General features: G+C 32.4%; 1 long non-coding RNA gene and 2 pseudogenes across 1 annotated transcript; all 3 read right to left on the reverse strand.

The window, feature by feature from the left end:
- Positions 1–32: 32 nt before the first annotated feature.
- Positions 33–13,708, reverse strand: LOC128173727 (uncharacterized). Its single transcript, XR_008242551.1, has 3 exons — positions 13,485–13,708; positions 12,842–12,909; positions 33–64 (listed from the first exon to the last, which is right to left on the reverse strand). It is a non-coding gene; the product is annotated as an uncharacterized LOC128173727 (long non-coding RNA).
- On the reverse strand, positions 3,192–11,730 carry LOC128173680 (uncharacterized; annotated as a pseudogene).
- A 4,704-nt stretch (positions 13,709–18,412) lies between the features above and the next one.
- Positions 18,413–21,541, reverse strand: LOC128174558 (uncharacterized; annotated as a pseudogene).
- Between the last annotated feature and the right edge of the window lie 44 nt (positions 21,542–21,585).

Genomic DNA, 21,585 nt, shown 5'->3' on the forward strand with positions numbered 1-21,585 from the left:
AGAGGGGGGAGAGGGGGACCACCACCTGTTTTTGGGCGTTTATCTCCATCCAGCTTTTCTTTGCCTATGACAATATATAGTATATAGTAAAAACTACTAAAAAATATGAATGTAATATAATTTGTCTATAATCAGTATAAACCAACAATCTGATACCAATCATAAATGCCTCTTTTAAAACAATTTTTAACTCATTTATCTTTTCCATGCATTTTAATTATAAATTTAGACCTTCATCTTGCTCTTCATATATAATATGTAATTTATATGTTGCCTTATATACATGCATGGGGTAATCGAGTAATCATATTCGATTGTAATGATTACTCTTTTTCAAGTAATCGACAGTAATCTGTAATCAAAGAGATTTTCGATTACTTGTAATCGTAATTTAATCGATTACAGCTAAAAAGTTTAGTGTAATTATAATTACTTTTTTGATTTCTTACGATTACTCTTTACATAAACATATTGTGAAGCACTTATTGTATGAAAAAATACTCATCAAGTGTTGTTTATAATACAATTCATTGAATAAAATTGTTTATATTCATTTTTATGATTTTCCACTTTCACATAAAATATAAATATTGGTTCACATGTCATTGAGTACATAATCAGATAATCAGTTTACTCCATGTTTCACACTTCTTTGCAGATTTTTTTTTTATTATTTAACATAGTGTGGCTCCGAAAAACCACTAAGCTACTGACAATTATGAGAGAGAGAGAGAGAGAGAGAGAGAGAGAGAGAGAGAGAGAGAGAGAGAGAGAGAGAGAGTTATATTTTGTGTCTATTTTGCCAGAGAAAGAAACAAACCCGAAAGGGTGTGTAATTGTCAGTAAGTGTGTTTGTCCTTGTCATGTAATGAATCCACAAAGCAGTTAATGAGGTGTGACCCCCATAATCACGTTTAGATAACAATTAAAATAGCCCAAACAAGGATCTATTTTAAAAATCAAAACAATTACAAGCTCCAAACACAATTCATTCAAATCATGAAGCAAGGCTGCCTAAAGTTCTTTGCATATTTCTGATGATATTTTTAAAAATTATAAAATTTCAATCAAATTCAATTCTCGTATTACCAATAACAACCAAATATGGCTAAAGGTGCAAGGTCAAGATTTCATCTTAACTTGTTAACGTCCAGGAAAAAAAACTTGTTTACATGACAGAGCTCTATATAATTGCTTATAATTTGACATTTGAATAAGCAGTAGAAATTATAAAATGTTATTTTATGAAGATTGAAATATGAAGTCTCAAATTTTCATATCATTCATAATGAAAATACCCCTTTAACTCTAAAACCAAATTAAGGAAGGCGGACCCAATTCATTTCTACAATAGATTTTTTATTCAAATTTTTATATAATGTTGATCAGTTAATGGTGAGTGAAAATCAATAAAAAAAATACATGATTATCGACTTCCTTATTTTACTGGGGGCGTTTCAAAGTTTGGGTACGAAAATTCTCAGATATAATAGAAAGTAATGGGAATTTTCTGGGGTGTGGTATAAAAATTGATATTTTAAAAATTCTGCAATAGATTTTTTACTCTAATTAAATTGTAATATTAAGAAGTCAATAAGCTTACAGATGAACAGAAAAAAAATGTAGGTCATCGACCTAAATTTTTTAAGGGGTTGTGTCAAAGTTCACTGCATGGTTCATTTTCCTTCAGAAATGTCATTGAAAAAGGACATAATTAATTATTCCTGACTTTACATTAACTGTTGTACATATATATTGTTAAGTTAAGGTATAAATTCATTATCTACCAGATTAAAAGACTACAAACTTACTTTGGGCGTTTTAGGATGTATAAACCGTGGAAATAGTACGGACTTGTCGCAAACAGAGGAAATTCGGACTATTTTTTTTTTTTAATTTTTCTCCACTAAAAATATTTTGGCATCACAAATTATGTTTTGATCTGTTAGTCAATATACCTCTTTAATTTTCTGTCGGTTTTAATTCATTTATTTCTTAAAATCTGTATATTTCAAGGCAACGTGCTTGCTGCCACTCACACAATACATGTATACGATTCACTGATATAAAAAAACACCATTATAAGTAATTCTTTCTATTTTGTAAGCAAAAGCAAGTTTTATAACAACTTACCTTTAGCTAAGTGGTTAGATCGATATATACAATGCAGGACTGAACACTGCTAGCTAGTTTATAGGAGAGTGGATTCTTTAGGCATGTTAGGGAGTCGGACGGATCGATGTGAATAACGTGAAATAAGAAATGGCCACGGCCACGGGCTACCCTTTTTATGAGACTCAATAACCTTTCTAAAAAAAAGTGCCAATAGTTCAAACAATATCATGCACTCACATGGTACATTATCAATTGTGTACGGCAGGGCAGTACGTTATTCTGATTATTCATGCCTTCCGTTTTGTCTATATGACAGCTAGACAACAAAGTACAATTACGGTACCTCCTTTACTACACAGATTTGTGCGAATAAGTTATAAAGAAAACAATGCTAAAATTTCATTAATGCCATTCTCTTTATATACTAATCATACGATTTTATAATCAACACTGCAGATAATTAGTGTTCTGATAATCAATAAAACTGAATCAAATACATATATATTTCTGATATAGTACCCTGTATCTTGTAAAATCATATTATCATCTATAGCACCTATAAATTCTGCAGTCAAAATAATTGAAAAAAATATAGGTGAATCTTAAAAAACTACAAATTCTCCTCATATTTTCTTTCACAAGTTTGTCATCTACCATATTCCAAGCTGACAATAGATTAGAGCACACATCAAGTATCTACGTACTTATCTACGTACATACATAAATATACAAAAAACACATTCAAATCAAAATGTCCCCTGTAACAACTATTAATTGTTGTAATTCATCAGAAAAACTACAAGGTACATGTACATGTAAGTTTCAAAATATTCATATGTTGAATTTAACTGCACAAATATGATAGGTTTTTGTTTTTGATATAATACATGGCACTATTTTCTTTATCGATCTGCATATCTTAGTCAAAATAGCTTTACACATATGGTTACATGTAGCTTTGAATAGTCTAGCTATAATCCTCCATAGATAAATGTATATGTACTATATATGCAGTACGCTTTCATATGAACTAAAATTTAATGACATGTATATGTTGCTACGTACATGTTCATATTTGTTCATCAATAGTACATTCATGTTGAATATAATGTTATTATAATACATTATAAGATGAATAATAGAAAACCCTAAATTATTCCAGTGGCTATATAATCACATATTATGTATCTCTGAATTTTGCGAAATATAAGATATATACATGTACAAAACCTATGCAGCATAATTTGCCTTTCTATATCAAAACACATGTATTTACATTTGCATCACTCTTCTTGGAATTCAGCTCTGAAATGAGCTGCAATGTTTTCAATTACTTTCATACATCTGGTGACCCTAACTTTAGCATCTTCATTTTTCTCCCCAAGTAGTAACTGCAGTCCATCAAATCCGCCTCTTTTGAATGCCAGGAGAAGGTGCATATATCCTAAACCAGCTTTTTGTATTTTGCCACAAATGTGTTTGGAAATTACTGTTTTAGATACTAAAGATAACAAAGAATGTTTGGTGGGTACAACACCCTTGGGAGACAACTGTGATGAATAAAAAAAGCACTGCTCTGATATCAAAATTTCAACATTTCCCTTCTCAAAAAGAAGTCTTTGAAGAACTTCTACGTCTTTTTCTGCATTATGTGCATCATATGTGACATTTAGTAAGGACTCCACTAATGTTTCTTGCTTGTAGTTTTTCAAAAAATTTGGATACATGATTTTGAACATAGGAAGAGTATCAGAAAACCCAATGACTGTTTTACAAAATTCCCCCCATAAATTGTACAAATGTAGCTGATTAAAAAGTATGACTGCATCAAAATTTCGACAATTGTGAGCTGCAAGATAAACACCCTTGCCATTCTCAGATAAAAAAGAAATGAAGTCAAGAAAAGCATTGACTGGGTGATGATGGATAACCTCTTTTCCTTGGTTGCACATAGTCTTTCCATCAAAGGTGATGCCTGTGACTTTTGATGCCTCAGAGGAAATGTTGCAGGACAATGGAGTTATGTATCTACTGAAGCTTGATGATCCATTGGATGCAGCTATTTGAACAATACTGCTGTGTCTACCTGGGGAAAAAATCAGTCATGTAATTCTGAAGAAAATTTAATAACAAGAAATTAAATAAAAAGCTAAATAATAATACTGGGCGAAAATAACCCTGTATGCAGTACTGTCCATTGGTATCGTCTGCAACCAGAGTCCAGAGTCTGCATAAATATCTCATAGATTGGAGAATATATATATTGGCTTGCGATGAGGGACCATGTATTTCAGAGAGCAATCTTTGCAAAGCTACAATTTAAAGACAGCATGCACAGTCGCTGTAGATTTCTGGTACCGGTAAAGAGTTCACCGCTAGACGCTTGTCTCCTAAATTGTTAAGTATGAAGCATTTAATGCATAAAGTTGATGAAGACTTGTAGTAACTAAGTTGGGTGGCTCACAATTACAAGTTGTGCAGAAAAGATTGAGGTTTAACAAAAGACTTGTTAAAACATGGGATAAAAAGAATCTCTCAGGATTTTTAGCCAACTTCTTTTTTGTGCTTTCTATCCCCTCATTGGATAAAAATCATATTTTATGCAAATCATGAGAGATCCTATATAAATTAAACTTACTCAATCCTGTTGTTTCTAGATCAAAACAAATGCATGTTTGAGGTTTTCTTTCTACAGCGGGAATTTCTTCTGTACATAGGTCTGCTGCACTTTTCTCTGAGGATAAAAAGTTAATAATGATTAATCTTAAAAAATTAATGTGTACATAATTTATTGTGGTCAACTTAAATTAGGTGCTTGCACCCAAAGGCTTTGCTAATTGACAGAAATAAAGGGCACTATATATACTCGTACCCATGATATCTGTTGCGTAGGTATCTCCTTCTCGCACTTCACATGTTTTGGTCTCTTCTAGCCTTTCCACTTTAAGAAGAATTCGTCTTCTCTTGTACTTTTTCTCCTTACACATTATCTTCTTTCGCTTCACTTCTTTGTTCATAATGTTTGCCCTTGAAACAGTAGAATTCCCGGGGCTTAGTCCAAGATTTTGATGAACCTAAAATCCATTAAGGAAAATAAAATAAGTTAAAATAAGACAATTTTTTATGTCACAGCAGTAATATCAGAAACAGAATGTTAACAATCTAAAGTATCTTTGAAACATTTAGGAAACAAATTCTAATTTGTACCTTTGCAACATAGTCATAACCTTCATTTTTTTGACAAACAGCAGCAGATAACCTGTGGGCTAAACTTGAGCTTTCGGAATAATGTTTGTCTTTTGGGGCTTTAGATCTCAGGATGTTGTTGAAACTCTCATTTACATTGCTTGAACCCAGTTTGGACAGCTTTTCAGCATCTAATGTTTTGAAGATACTCATAAGGTCATTCTTCAATGAATTATTGGAAAGATCCAGACCCCATGGCAGGTTCTTATGCTTTCCAGTGGGATTTCCTTTAAAAGAACACCAGTTACCACAGTCATCATGTTCTCCAAACTGGTGCAAAACAACACTTTCCAAGTTCTCTTTGATTGCATATATATTTCCAGTGTTCTGTGCTATCATATAACTGAAACTTTTCAGCAGGGCATTAATGGTTTTAACCGATAATTCTTTTGGGTACTTCGTTTTCAATTTGTACAGCTTGTTTGACAAATTTTTTTTCATATGATTTTTGTCACTGACTTTTTCTATAGTAGAATTAACTTCTTCTCTAGCTCTTTTAAAGGCTGTGCAGTCATCATCTCCAATTAATGTGGCAACAGGGGCATCTGAAGATTTTGCATGTTGGAGCATCTCAACAATCATGTCTGGCTCCATGGCTTTCGCTGAACCCACCCAGTTTTTCCTACATTTATGCTTTATTGGGGTTCTGTTTGACTTTTTGGCAACCATGCATTTTCTACAACGCTTGAACCTGCTTGAAAACCCGACCACTTTGCCCGTTTTCAACCCAATCAATGATGCTGCACCTATAAAACATATGTAAAACAAATTATGTAAATCTATGAAATGTTGGCTGCCTGTGGGGGCATTCATGGTGTAACTTTACATCTAGTTCATATATTATATATATATATATATATATATATATATATATATATATATATATATATATATATATATCTATATCTATATATATATATATATTCTGTGTTGTCTTTCATTTTTAGAATTTTCTCTATGGAAAAACCGGACTGTGCGATTTTTTTTTTTATTAAACAATATTTATAAATCATGCGGGGATCTAAAGGGGGGGTCGGAGGGGTCCCGACCCCCCCCCCCCCCCCCCCCCCGGAAAATGAAAATTTATTAAATTTACATAGTAAAATTATTACAAATATGCCTCGGACCCCCCTGACAAACACAATTATCCTTCAGACCCCCCCCCTGGAAAAATTTTCTGGATCCGCGCATGTAAATATACCAAAAATATATACACACAAAAGGAAGATCCTTTTTCACTAAAATCAAACTAACCTGATAAACTGTTGTAACATCTACCAGATCCTCTCTTCTGAAAAGTTCCATCTGCAGATACTGTTATACCCATCGATGTGTCACTTTGTTGAACACTTCCTTGACTATCAAAAGATGAATATACCTTAATAATTTAATTCTGGTTGTAACGCAGTATTTGATTGGATAGAAAAATTTAGTTAAATTTTTATAACCTGGTTTGCATGTCACAGGATGTCACAATGCACTAACGTCAATAAGGTACTAATCCACCTGATGTTAATTTTGAATTTTGAACAGATAAATATTCATTTTTAAAAGTAAAACGTACCCAATTTGTACGGTAAATAACAGAAAATTAAATTATAAGGAATGAACTCGATATCTACACAAGTTATACTCGTATAACCTGGGTTAGAGCAATTTACGATTTTTATAATCGGCTTTGCTGATTGTAAAGCATAAACTGCCCCAACCCAGGTTATACTCGTATAACTTGGGTAGACATTGAGTTCATTTCTTAAATATTTATAGCCCATACTCTTTCAAATTTTTCAGAAATTTATCTAGAGTCTGCAGCTACATGTATAATGTGTATTGTATCTTTTACATCTGAATATTTATACACACACACACACACACACACACAAATACCTGTCTTTATCTACATTTCTGATGACATTCTTTTCAAAAGCAGTTGTTTTCTTTTTATGTTGTTTACTTGTGGACTCTCTTGATGGCAATCTTTCGTCGCCTGAAAATGTATAACATAAAAATGAATGTGAAGTTTATCTTATTCTTAAATGCAAGTACATTAAAAATGTAATTGAATAAATAATTTAAAAAAACTGTTGCAAGTTGGAATTAAATTTTGATATTGAGCATTATATATGTATTAAACATTTTGGAATAAGTTTTCTGGTTATTCACAAATGAAATTATTTTATTCCTTTGCCTAGAAAACAGCTGAATTGCACCACCACGTGTTTTAATCCAGATAAAAATAACCTTAGCAGTAGCATTCTAAGACTACTTTGAAATTCTACGATGTATTCCGATTAACTCTATCCCATCCCAACAAATCAGGATTTTCAATTTTGGCTAAAATATTTATGCAATGTATGACGGATCACTGATATTGCATCTTTAATGTAAATACATATCATAATGTAGATTTTCCTTAGCAAATATGGTTTTAATGTTTAATACTTCTTCTAAAACACATTCATGTTTCTCTACTGCTTATTCTGTATAATGAAGATGATAATCTTGTATATAATTGTATGTGGGCAAAAAACAATACCAATTACATGTGTAGCCAGGTATTTGCATTCTCTATCTCTCTCTCCTCTTTCTCTCCCTGTCTCTCTCTCTGTCTCTCCTCTCTCTCTCTCTCATGCAATACTCTTGTAAATTATCACTTTCAGATGGAAAGAATTTTCCAAAACTTTTATCATTAGGACACATGCATATATTTCTTTTTTCACTAAATATTACCTGCAACATCATTGTAATCATCTTCATCAAAATTAGCATGCATGTTATCTGTTGACACTGCAAGGCTTTCTTCTGGAACATCAATTTCATTCCTTCTCACCTCTGTAAAATATCATACTGACACATGTATATACATGATTAACTTGCATGTCTGAAAGGAATTAACACTATTACTCTCTCTCTCTCTCTCTCTCTCTCTCTCTTAATACTTTTGTAAATAATCCCCTGTCATTATATTTTTCCAGATGAAAGAATGTTAAAAGATTTTTATCCTATTTCTTTTTTCACTAAATATTACCTGCAACATCTTTGTAATCATCTTCATCAAAATTAACATGCATGTTATCTGTTGACACTGCAAGGCTTTCTTCTGGGACATCATTTCCATTCCTTCTCACCTCTGTAAAACAACATACTGATATGTATATACATAATAAACTTGCATCTATGAAAGAAATTAATTCTCTCTCTCTCTCTCTCTCTCTCAATACTTTTGAAAATAATCATTATATTCTTCTAGATGGAAAGAATGTTAAAAGATTTTTATCCTATTTCTTTTTTCACTAAATATTACCTGCAACATCTTTGTAATCATCTTCATCAAAATTAACATGCATATCTGTTGACACTGCAAGACTTTCTTCTGGGAGATCAATTCTATTCATTCTCACCTCTGTAAAATATCATATTGATATATACATAATAAACTTGCATGTATGAAAGGAATATTCTCTCTCTCTCTCTCTCTCTCTCTCTCTCTCTCTTGCAATACTTTTGTACTAAATAATCCCCTGTCATTATATTCTTCTAGATGGAAAGAATGTTAAAAGATTTTTATCCTATTTCTTTTTTCACTAAATATTACCTGCAACATCTTTGTAATCATCTTCTTCAAAATTAACATGCATATCTGTTGACACTGCAAGACTTTCTTCTGGGAGATCAATTCTATTCATTCTCACCTCTGTAAAATATCATATTGATATATACATAATAAACTTGCATGTATGAAAGGAATATTCTCTCTCTCTCTCTCTTGCAATACTTTTGTAAATAATCCCCTGTCATTATATTTTTCCAGATGAAAGAATGTTAAAAGATTTTTATCCTATTTCTTTTTTCACTAAATATTACCTGCAACATGTTTGTAATCATCTTCATCAAAATTAACATGCATGTTATCTGTTGACACTGCAAGGCTTTCTTCTGGGACATCATTTCCATTCCTTCTCACCTCTGTAAAACAACATACTGATATGTATATACATAATAAACTTGCATCTATGAAAGGAATTAATACTCTCTCTCTCTCTCTCTCTCTCTCTCTCTCTCTCTCTCTCTCTCTCTCTCTCTCTCTCTCTTAATACTTTATATTCCTCTTAATGGAAAGAATGTTAAAAGATTTTTATCCTATTTCTTTTTTCACTAAATATTACCTGCAGCATCTTTGTAATCATCTTCATCAGAATTAACATGCATATCTGTTGACACTGCAAGGCTTTCTTCTGGAACATCAATTACATTCCTTCTCACCTCTGTAAAATATCAGACTGATATAAACATAATAAACTTGCATGTATGGAAGAAATTAACAACTCTTTTTCTCTTTCTCTCTGAGACTCTCCCCCATTAAACTTGACCAGTTATTTTCTTATCACCTGTTTGCCTATCATGCATTATATCCACTTCATAACATAATTGTTATGCAGTAGATAAATTGCATGTAACAAATCTTTAATATTTCACTGCATTGACTTCACAATTTATTTCCAGGTTACTGTTGATTTCACTTTATGATATAAAATATGGATTTATGCAAAAAGTGGAATTAAAACATAATGGGTTTATGCAAAAATGTGGAATTAAAACATGTGATTAAAAGAATTATTTAGGGTATAGAACTAAAAACACAACTTGTTTGAAAAAAAATATATACCATTACAAATAAAGAGGTCCTCTATTATGAATTATTATAAGTTTATAATTTCCCACTAATAATGTTTTGATAGATTGTAACAGTGATCAATTTTTTTCAGTTTATTCACTCAAACCATGAAATGGTACATGAGGTCATTCAGTATAATTATACATTTCAAAAGTCAGAGGTACATTTTATAAGTGAATAGATAGGTAGTAAATAAATAGTAAATAAGCATAAATATATAATATATACAATGAAAGTAGGAAAAGGTAGAATTGTGGAGGACAGACTATTATATTAGACTATAAATTTTTATAATGAAATAACATATTTTTTTCAGTTTTGTAACATTATTACAAGACATAATTCATACAGTAATTTATGAATTTACTGATACAGGGATTTTAATCAACATCTTCATCACAAAAGAAAACAATAAGCATTGAATGCTTATTTTGGGATGTCGTCGGTCCTATAACATACCAGGCCGTGCAGACAAATTGAATACCGCACATTAGGGGAAATATACACTGAATGTAAAAATTGGGATATGTTGACATTGCAGATTTTCAGAGTATTGGTTCTGCAACTTTTTCCAAAATGGAAATATTTAGGGTAAATATAGACACCGATTATAATATCATAAGAGACACAATTTACTGTCAGATTGTAATTTGTGCAAAGGAATTAATTCATACCTGTTACAGTACATTTAACTTCTTCTTTTAATGCATCTTTTACTGAATTTTCTGCCAAGTTTTCAAGTTCTTCTCCAATTTCTTCACACCGCCTTCTTAAAGTTTTGACATTTATAGATGGCAAATTAAGTGTAGAAAGGAAGTTGTTCACTTGAGTGGGTCCAATCCCAGTATGATACATTGCTAAAGTAAAACACAATAATGACAATTAATACAATGTGAAAATTTGACATAATTTACAATTTTCCATAGGTTTCTTGCTTTTACTCTTGTAACTATTTGCAAGAGCAAAATTGCATATAATTAAATGCACATGTTCATTGTACATGTACATTAATCCAGGGACAAATACTGTTGAATCATTTTTATTTGTCTGGGTCAATTCTTCTTGGGTAGCCAAAATTTTCCTGGTTCATGGGGACAAAATTTCGTTGGTAATGTTTGGATAATTTTGAAAAATTATAAACAATTGGTTGTTTATTTGTTAGTGGGAATGTAAATTCATGGGCAAGGGTTAATATACATGTACATATATATTCCAGAGTGTGATCAATTTCACGTCAATTAATAGCATATTATTAAAACAGTGATATATTCTCCAACATTTCTTTACAAGACATGTACATCTGTATCAAATTCATCATTCATTTTACAGATTTAGTTTGTTTTATTTTGTCATAATTCATATTAAATGTTAGGATGCCCTCTATTTATTCACATACATGTACATATTCATTTTGCAGTTACATTTTTATAACTTTACCTGATCCAATTTTTGAATTGACATCAAATATCTTTGGGCCAGGTTTTTGTTGTTCTTGATGCGTTTTTCCCATGGCTACTTTGTTTACGTGTTTGCACACGAGGCATGTGATTACTACATGGCCACACACTCCAGATGGGAAGACGCCTAACGCATTTTTCAAGTAGATATCGTTATCACATACTTGGCAAAATAAATTGTCAATGAACAATTTCAAATCAATAATAAACCGGTAGAAATTAAGAGGCTTGAGTCTGTCAAACTGAAATGAATCTTCAAGGTAATCCGGGTGCAGGTGGTGAGTAAAGGCTTCGTCATGGTCAGATGTTGACGACTTTTCAGTGAATTTAGACGCGTAATTGTGATCAGATTCAATAACAGTCTGATATATTGGCTGATTGCGGGCTTTAACAATGTTATCTTGACGGATTTTTGAATGAATAAAATCCTTTTTAGAGACAAATTTCCCTTTTTTCCGAAAACAGTTGTCAACAGACATTGTCGTCTGTTTTGACAGATGAGCTTCCGGTGAATGTCGTAAACTTAATTTCGCTTCTTAAGAATTTATGAACATCGTTTGAAATATCACTGATATTTCTGTGTAAAACAAATTAGTTTAGTGGAATGAAAATTTATTATTTACTCTTATTCTGATGTACCTTATTACGACAGTCATATTCATAGCATATGCGCGTATTTCTGCGCAGAGGCGCGAAATCTTGAATTGGGTCCGCCGTCCTTAACTTGAAGAGTTTTTATATGATATGTTCAGAACAGGTACCATGCGCATTTTAATGAAATTTTTTCTAAAGTATTCTATTAATAATCGATTACATGTTATAAAGTAATCGATTTCTGGACAAAAATGAGTCTCAGTGTAATCGATAAATAATCGATTACACAAAATTCCCCGAAGTGATCGATTATTAATCAATTACTTTTTAAAGTAATCGTATCCATGCCTGCTTATATATAAACAAAGGTCTAGCTTCAATCAAATTGTATTCTGACCATGATACTTGTATATAATTTATATGCATTTAAAACTTATGCTAAAAAAATACACCCCACCCCAAAAAGAAAAAAAAAATGAAGTGTCAAATTTGTGTCGACTTAGAACATATTAACTATTTTTTCTTCAAATCATCAACCATTTAAAAAATGTTTTATTAAGTGATGCACTTAATTGTTAAGAATTTCCTGTTCCTGGTGACAACAAATGTTTGAAAAAAAAATAGTTATGCTCTCAATAAATTAGATCATATCAAGTAAAATTTGGCAATATTTCATATAATCATTTAATTATTTGTTATGAATCCATATTCATACAGATCCTACTCTTTTAAATTAAAATGAATTCATACTTACTTCTTGATTTGACATTATAATATTCTTTCTTAACCTCCTCCCAGGTCCTCCTTTTGGTGTCGTATAGTCTACAATTTTCAAGAAATACATGATCCACCCCTTTATTAGTGTCCACAAAGCAGAGATAAAAATAGATCAGTCAGTTGCGGTGGGTTTTTTTCTTCTGATAACCAATACATCTATCCTTTTTTCTCATAATTAGTTTGTCTTTCTTTTAAGCACCTCAGTGTATATATCGTAAAACGTTTCTTGTATATATTTATTCAGTTAATTGTGTGTATACGGGCAAAGAAGAATCACTTCGACGATGTTCTTAAACTGTTTTAAACCTTTACGAATTTGTCAACTATATATTCTAATTTTTATACAAACGAGTATAGTTTTCCGGCAAATTTTCATACTAACGAATTCAATTTATCGGCAATCAGTTGCCATTCCCTTTCTCGCGTTACTTTTAGCTTTCCTTTGGCCCCACTCCCTTTCATCAAGCCGAACAAGGCCCCCGATCTTGTTTTAACTTCCTCAATTAACATCACTTCCTCGTCATCTTGCCAATTCTGAGATCGGCGTTTACCCGTAATTGCTTTGTCGTCCATTTTTGTTTTTTTAAATGAAAAAGCAGACGATAAGAGGGTATACTTACGTTTTGTTTACACGTTGTCCAATGCGTTTTATTGCTCTTTCAACACTAGAGAGTTCCATGGGGCCGCTTCATGCGTTGAAAAAAATCCGCGAAAACCGTCTCGCGAGAACATGAATTTGAGAAAATTCTCAACTCAAGTCTTGAGAATTACTCAGCTAAGAATATTCTCAAGTAGCTTTATGGCGGTGGTTTTGAGAATATTCTTAGCTGAGTAATTCTCAAGACTTGAGTTGAGAATTTTTTTGATAATTCTCAAAGTTTTATGGCGGTGTAACGAAGAATTTTGACCCGGGTTGAAAATTGACCCGGGGGTCATTTTTCTACGTTGAATATTGAGACCAAAGGTGTTGAATAAAGACCCTAATCCGTTGAAAATTGACCCGTATCGTGGAATTTTGATCATGAAACCGGTTCAAAATTCAACAGCAAAGAAGCACAAATTAACGAATCAATATTATAACTTGAGTTTATTTAATTAAAAATTATCAGTTTTTATATATTTATTCTTTAGATTTACATGTTTACATTTTTCAACGGGGGGGGGGGGGGGGGTTAAAATGAGACTTAAATAATTATTTTTTTGAATTTACATAGTATCCCTTTAAATATGTACATGTAATAACTTTTTTATTCATAATAAACTTTTCGCGTATAATTGGTGTGTGTGTATCTATATATTTTTAAAGAAATATATGTTTTTTAATAATATTAGTATACATGGTTACACGTTAAAATATTCAATTCAGTAAAACACTTTTTTTTTATTTGCTGGAGAAGTGTACAAACATAAATAATTTTAAAAAATTACAATACGTCAATGACATATTATTTAATTTTGGTTTTATGTTCACCCAGTAAATTGAAACTTTGATATTGTTCATTGTAAATTTTCTGAGGGGGTGTAAATAAAAAAAATTACAGTCTGTCATATTGAGATTTTTGTGTTTGCACCCAGTCAGTTTGTTAAAACTGTGATTATCTGAATTTTGTATTCACACCCATCCCGCCAATAACAGTTTACAAAATGATGATATGCTAACATGATTGTACTCTTTCATGAACAATGCTGCAAAAACTATATCTTGAAAGCCGATTTTTGGTGTTTTATTTGTTCCGTTAGAATAACTTTTGATGTAACTAAATATCATCAAATCGCTAATTTTTCTAGGCATTACCAATTCTGCTTCATGGAATCTGTAGCAAGTTAGCAACCTAATTTTTGTACAGGATGACAATAGAATTCTGCTTTAAAGTTTTTAAATTGCTTTGATCACAAAAATTTATCATAAATTTATTAACAGTAATTGTTTTCGTCAATACATTGGTAAATTGCATTTTTTGAATAGAAATAAGTAGTAGAAGATCATACAGCAGCGTTGGAGTAGATGATTGACCTATCACAGCCACCTACATCATTAATTTAATTTAAACGTGTTAAATGTGTATATTATGTGTATATAAGACATGAGGTATACTTGAATATTAAATAATTATCTGAATATTTATCATATATGATTGTATGACATATTGTTGGTAGACATGTTCACTCACACCTATATTAACAAACATATCACCTTCATTTATACCTGCAGAGATACAAACATAAGAATGAGATTTTCATGATCCAGCCCATTTGAAAAGAACAGTAAATAAAAGGGATTTGTATATCAAGTAAATATACAGGTATAATACTTAAATAGGTTTAAACAGTGTACCTTAAGAGAATCAAAAACGCTTTGGAGATCTTATATAAATGTAAACATGGGAAAGAATTTTACAATTTTATCTATATGAAAAATCAAAACTACCATAAAGTATATAGTTCATATAAAATTATAAAATGGTACACTAATTTCAAAAAGTTGTATAAAAATTTCGTCTCTTTGTTGAGTGTATCTTGGATATCCAGGGGGGGAAATCACATTTCCTTCAGATTCAGACCCACAGTATAAACATCGACTCACATCAGATAAAAAAAATCCTTATATAAGTAAGCTTTACTAGCTTTATTCTGTAATTGACGTAAATTAATATTTCCTATTGTCTTAACTGAAAGGTTTGTAAGCTGTATGTATATTTTGTTTTTTAAGTTGATGAAATTTTCTTTTGTGCAGGAAGATTATTCCATAATTTACATGTAGACGGAGCAAAGCTATTGTAATAAGTATGCAGTGGTAGATAGTAAAAAAGCTAATTCGATCTATGATTATATGCATGTTCAGTAAGAAAATATGATTGAATTCAATCTAACATATCTTGTGGTGCTAAACCATTTATATTCTTGTAGAATATAATTAGTTTATGGTTATCCCTTCGAGATTTCAAGGTTTCCAAATTAAGTTCACTATATAAAATTATTTTAGAAGAATTAACTCTGATCTCTGTAACTGTCCTGGTTACTTCAATTTGTACATGTTTAAGCAATTCGGATTTTTCCTTGATACAGCTACTCCAAAAAACATATCTATCAGTTGTATACTTTTCGCATACCTTTTCATGTATATACCATTAATATAATTAGATCAACAATCCTCCGACTGTATATTTAGATGCAAACCTACTTTTTTTTTAAATTGATAACATTTTTGCTGTAGAGGGTATATGTTTTTAATTTTGAGAAAATATATCACTTCAGTTGCCTGTGTTTCTAATTTACAGGTAAATAATAGAATTGAAAACTCAAAATAATAGAAATTAATTGCATTTTTTTAGAACTATGACTGTATATGCAGAAAATTGGATGGTGCTTCAATAAAGTTAATCAGACAAGTTTATGAAAAATTATTTTTAAGTCGTAAAAAATTTAAAAACATCTGTAAATATGTATATGCAATATATATACGTATAAAAAAAACCTAGTATATATGAAAAAGGATAAAAATATGACAACCAATCATTTATTTTGTCAGTGAAATATTCTGACTTCTTCAAATTAAGCATAGGTATCTGACATTATATCCTTTTGTCTTGATATAAATATACATACCCTTTACCCAATAAAGCAGTATAGAGGTTATATATTTTCAATTATTAGAAAAATATACAACGTCAGGTGCCTGTCAAATAGAGCTCTGTTGAATTGCCTTAAAAGTGACGATAACGGGCAATATGTTTGTTAGATATATTTATCAGAGATTGTGACAAGTTTAAACTTTTTTTTAAAATTTTTGTCACATGAGGGAATGAAAACCATGTCATCTATGTCAAAAAGTATTCTAGTCCTACTCGCCTGCTCCATTCCGAAGCAAACGGTCATCTTCTTAGCTTTTATACATATAGTATTGTAATAATAAATAGATATCATATTTTCAATCTAAAAAATTGTTTAATTGGACATATCAGCCTAAACGAAATTAGCCACGTCCGCATATGTATCGGACAGTATGTACATTTTAAAAATGAAACTTTCAAATATGTGCATTACTATACATTTAAACCGTGTAAGCCCCAGTTCAGATCAAAACTCTGAGGTTTGGGTCAATTCTCAACAGGATCAATTTTCAACGGGTCGAGGTCATCAGAGTTAAGAAAAATCTTTCTGATACCGTTGAAAAATGACCCCGGGTATAAATTTCACGATTTTGGTCTCAATTTTCAACGTTGAAAATTGACCCCCGGGTCAATATTCAATGTTGAAAAATGACCCCCGGGTCATTTTTCAACCCGGGTCAATATTCTTCGTTACAGCGGCGGACCCAGGCATTTTACACGTTGTTTTCCATCTCATAAAAAAGTACATTCCTTGTCGCTGGCGGAAAACCCTTATCAAGAAACAAGAGGTCCAAATGGGCCTATTCGCTCACCTGAGCAACACTGGCTTTATATGGACGTTCAAAGGATATTGTGCCATGTGTCCCCTCAGTAGATTAACAAAAAATGAATATCCGAATTTTCACTTATTTTTTGCATATACTTAATCTTTGACATATTTATCTGGAATACCATTTTTACCAAAATAAGATCATATGCAATATAAATAACTAAATTTTCAGTTGGTGTTCACGGTTAACTTCCAGTTCCCTTTATTTTAGCCCCACCAATAATCACTTTATAAAACGATTAAAATACATGAGGGCATAAGGGGAAATTTTCTCTCTCCACTACTTACTAGTTATTGTATTTTAAAAAATTATATGTGTAAAAGAAGAAAAGTGTCGTTTTCATTTACTAGTGTTTGAATAACTATCAAAAATTTGTGTAGATTTTAGGCAATTCATCGTTCAAGAAGGGGCACCAGAAAGTAGTTACAGCATATCATCCTTTTAGCAAGACATTTCTATTGATCAACCAAAATTTCAGCGTCAATCGTAGAATTATAAGCAAGTTACATAGCTTGGTTTGAGTCACGTTTTTGTTCTTATGAGTTTATAACATTCAAGTTAAGCAGTCGATTTCGGACAAATCTTCCCGTATTACTTACAATAGGACAAGTCCAAAATTCAGAGGAGACAAAAGCATTTAGAATCGTCCATCAAAGCAGACTACAGATCACTATATCTTCAGCTAGGTTTAATAATATATACGGGTCGTTTATGTATCCTTCTATAAAAATGATTGTCATCTAATGAATCTGAATTATTTAAATTTAAAGCATATATGTACCTGTGTTGAGTTTCTGCTAGGAATAGGAAAACTGTGCAACCACGAACATGTAACCCCCTCCCCTAATTTATACACCACAAAGCTTGGGGATTAGGATAAAATAGTTATTTAAGAAATGAATTCAATATTGATTTATTTTATAAGAGATAAAATGGTTTGGGGCAGTTTACGCAAAAGAATATGATAAAGACAAGTTAAATATACATTTCTGAGCGGACCGTTTCCGCCCCCCTTTAAACACTCCCATGAAAATAAGAACATAAAACATTCATTTCGGAGCGGACAGTTTCCGCCCCCGATGAAACACTCCTCATTATCTACTCGTGTTAATACTGTTCATATACGTCCAAATCATCTCTGATTTTCTTTGGGAGCAATCCGGACAGTGTGAGAGCAAATCCCGATGTCCAGATCTGAGATCTGGAGACTGTCTCAGTCCAAAGCTCAGTCTTCCCTCGGGCGCCCTTGACACGCCTAGTACACGGAGTCCAAGCAGTCGTCTTGGATGCAATGTACAACCTGCAGCAGACTTGAGGCCAATTTCCTGCATACTTTGGAATGTCCACCAGAACAAAATCGTCTACCTGGATCTCTTGTGTCGAGTTTCTGGGTCCGCAGGCCTTTCCTATAATGACCTAAATAGAAATATTTAATATGAGTTACTATTCTGTAACGTAGGAGTTTTGTTATTGAATGTGCATGTATAAGTGTATAATGATTATTTACCGGATGGCACATCTTCGTCATCGCCGAAATCAAAGACGCTCGCACTGTCCTGAGAATTTGGTTCTGAAAGACAGAAATACCTTACTTTTTAAAGTTTATTCACACACAAACACACACAGAGAAAAGAAGCGTACAGTACCTGCTTTGGAGTCGAGGATCTCTTCAACGAACCACTCTGTGTGATTGCCTAAAAATACATGTAACAGTTTGTGAGTATGTACTTAAACAACAAGAATGACTGATATCATCATAATTAATAATGAAGATGATTAATATCAACAAAAATATTGTGCCTATAAAATTCAGCTCAAATAAATAAATACCTATGTCATCGTAGTTTTCAAAAAATGACCTCCACCATTCTTTGTCGCCCTCTTTAGCAAAATATTTAAAACTTGCCCTGACATCTCCCTCCAGCTTCTCGATTTTAGAAGCTATCTCCGTGTAGTCGCTCTCTACGACGGCTGGCGAGTCCTCTACCTGCGTCTTCAAAAGATAATCCCCAGTAGCATTCAGAGTCTTAAAAATAAGATACATATACATTTTGTTTTTTGAATACGAGTAACATATGACTTATGTTTTATCTCAGTTATCTGTGTGTTTGCGTGCGAGCGCGCGCGCGAGAAAGAGAGAGATAGAGAGGGGGGTGTTGCCATATACCATAAAAAGTGAATTGACAAAAAACCTTACACAGGTCGACACCACTATATTTTGTGACGTCGGCATAAATTTGCATACTAAATTAGCCATCTGTTTACTTTTATCGACTAGCCAATCAAGTGAATGAGTTGCAAGGCATTGTGGGCTACTACAAGTTTCAGTGTATACAAAGCGTATTGAAAATATATACCATTTTGAATTGTCCTTTGGAAACTCATTTTGAATGATTTTTCAGAATTTATGAAATTAATATGGACAATTATGTCTGAACTACAATTTCTATGCTCACATTTTAAAAATATTGCATATGAGGACTGATATCAACCTATTAAAATGCCCCATTGTCAATATTCAAAAGAGAGGTACGTCCTATTGAATTAAAAGCAGTGAGTACCGTTTTTTCACGTGATAGCCCATATTTGGGACAACTTTAGTAGAATGCGCTTTGATATTTTCTTCAGTGACGTTCATCAGAATGCTTAACAGACAAAATACTATATGCTGCATAGCTTGCGCTTCTGTGATTGTATATTTGTGCATTTCTACTACCGTGGCTATTCATGTATGTTAAAAATGTACAGTTACCTGTATTTATTTCTAGTGTACAATGATAACGTCACCGAAACACAATTGGCGGTTTTTCTTACCAAAATTTGTTTGTACTTTTATGCGTATGTTTGTCAGTCGCTTGATACTGATCATTTTTGAGGCAACAATTGATCAACTAAAACAACGGAATTTTTTAATGTGAGCATGGAACAAATTAAATGGTAGGTAATATTTCCTTTTTTACCTTCTAAAGTAAAAATCAATATGTACAAACATTCCGGCAAGCAATTAAATATAGTGAATAAAACGGACAAAAACTACGTGCGTTTGTTGAATCGTAAACACGTTGTAAATTGTCATGCATTGCAACTCATTCACTGGATTTGAGAATCTGTTTGACGTAAATACTGTCACGTGTTAAATAATGCTATCCATATAAGGTAGTGTACCCGACCTGTTAAAACATTTGTTAACATCTCTAACTTTACAGCACGTACTTTGTCTGTAGACCACTCTTTCCAAACAATTCTAGCCCTGCCATTGTCATCTTTTGCGATTTTAAAAACATGTGGCTTGGAGTGGTTTTTGATGGAATAAGCCATTCGGTGATGTTGAACACCGTGGAGGTCCGTATGCTTGCTGGTGTTGGAGTATAACATTTCTCAAATCCCTCCATCAGCTTTTCAAGGGTCATTGCTGCATGTTTACACAACCAGTGGCTGAATCTGATATACTGAAGAAAAATTAGGACATGTCAGCTTTATTGGTGTGTTTGTGTGGGTTTGTTTAACGCAATATTGCTATTGCATTATCTTGCAATTTTAATCACTTTTTTAGAACACCATTTTTTCAAAGTGAGTGTTTTTATGCACATGCTTTTATTACTTTACTGTATATAAACCAACACCCCCCCCCCCCCCCGCAACATAAAAGGGAGAGCACTTTCAAATGCAGAAACAACCAAAGAGTGAGGATAAGATGATAAGACTGTTATTCGTACTTTGAGAACACATGATCAATGTCCTCGTGCGTATGGCCCACCATCAAGAAGGAAACCTTGATTTTCCTAAACACACCCTTTTCCACTAGATAAGCCTTGAACGCTAACAAAATACCTGTTAAAGAAGCAAATGATGTTAAATACTAAGAAAAAAAACAACTTTTAAAAATATGGAACACTGAGATGAATTTTTGTGGTAAACAATTGTTGCAAATCATTACCTATTCTTGTTCTCCCTCGCGCAGTTGTCCATTTGGAGATAGAGGACATCTGGAAGAGACTCCCTCAACATGTAAATGACACTCAGCAAAACAGATAATGTCAGATTGGTGGAATGGCTGTATTCAAATAAATCGAAAAAGGCGTATACCCCAATCCCATGTACTATCACCCCTACCAATCGCACACGCAACCTCCACATGGCGGAGGTGAATTTACTGGCATGCACAACGTGCGGGAGTTGAGTCTTACTCTGATCCATTCCGTCTATTATGAGTGACAGATACCTGTTTGGATAGGATTTTGCCTTTTGCTGTTGTTTGTAGTATTTTTGACGTTCGAGAC

This window comes from Crassostrea angulata, chromosome 2 (genome assembly GCF_025612915.1).
Source record: "Crassostrea angulata isolate pt1a10 chromosome 2, ASM2561291v2, whole genome shotgun sequence".
Lineage (NCBI taxonomy): Eukaryota > Metazoa > Mollusca > Bivalvia > Ostreida > Ostreidae > Magallana > Magallana angulata.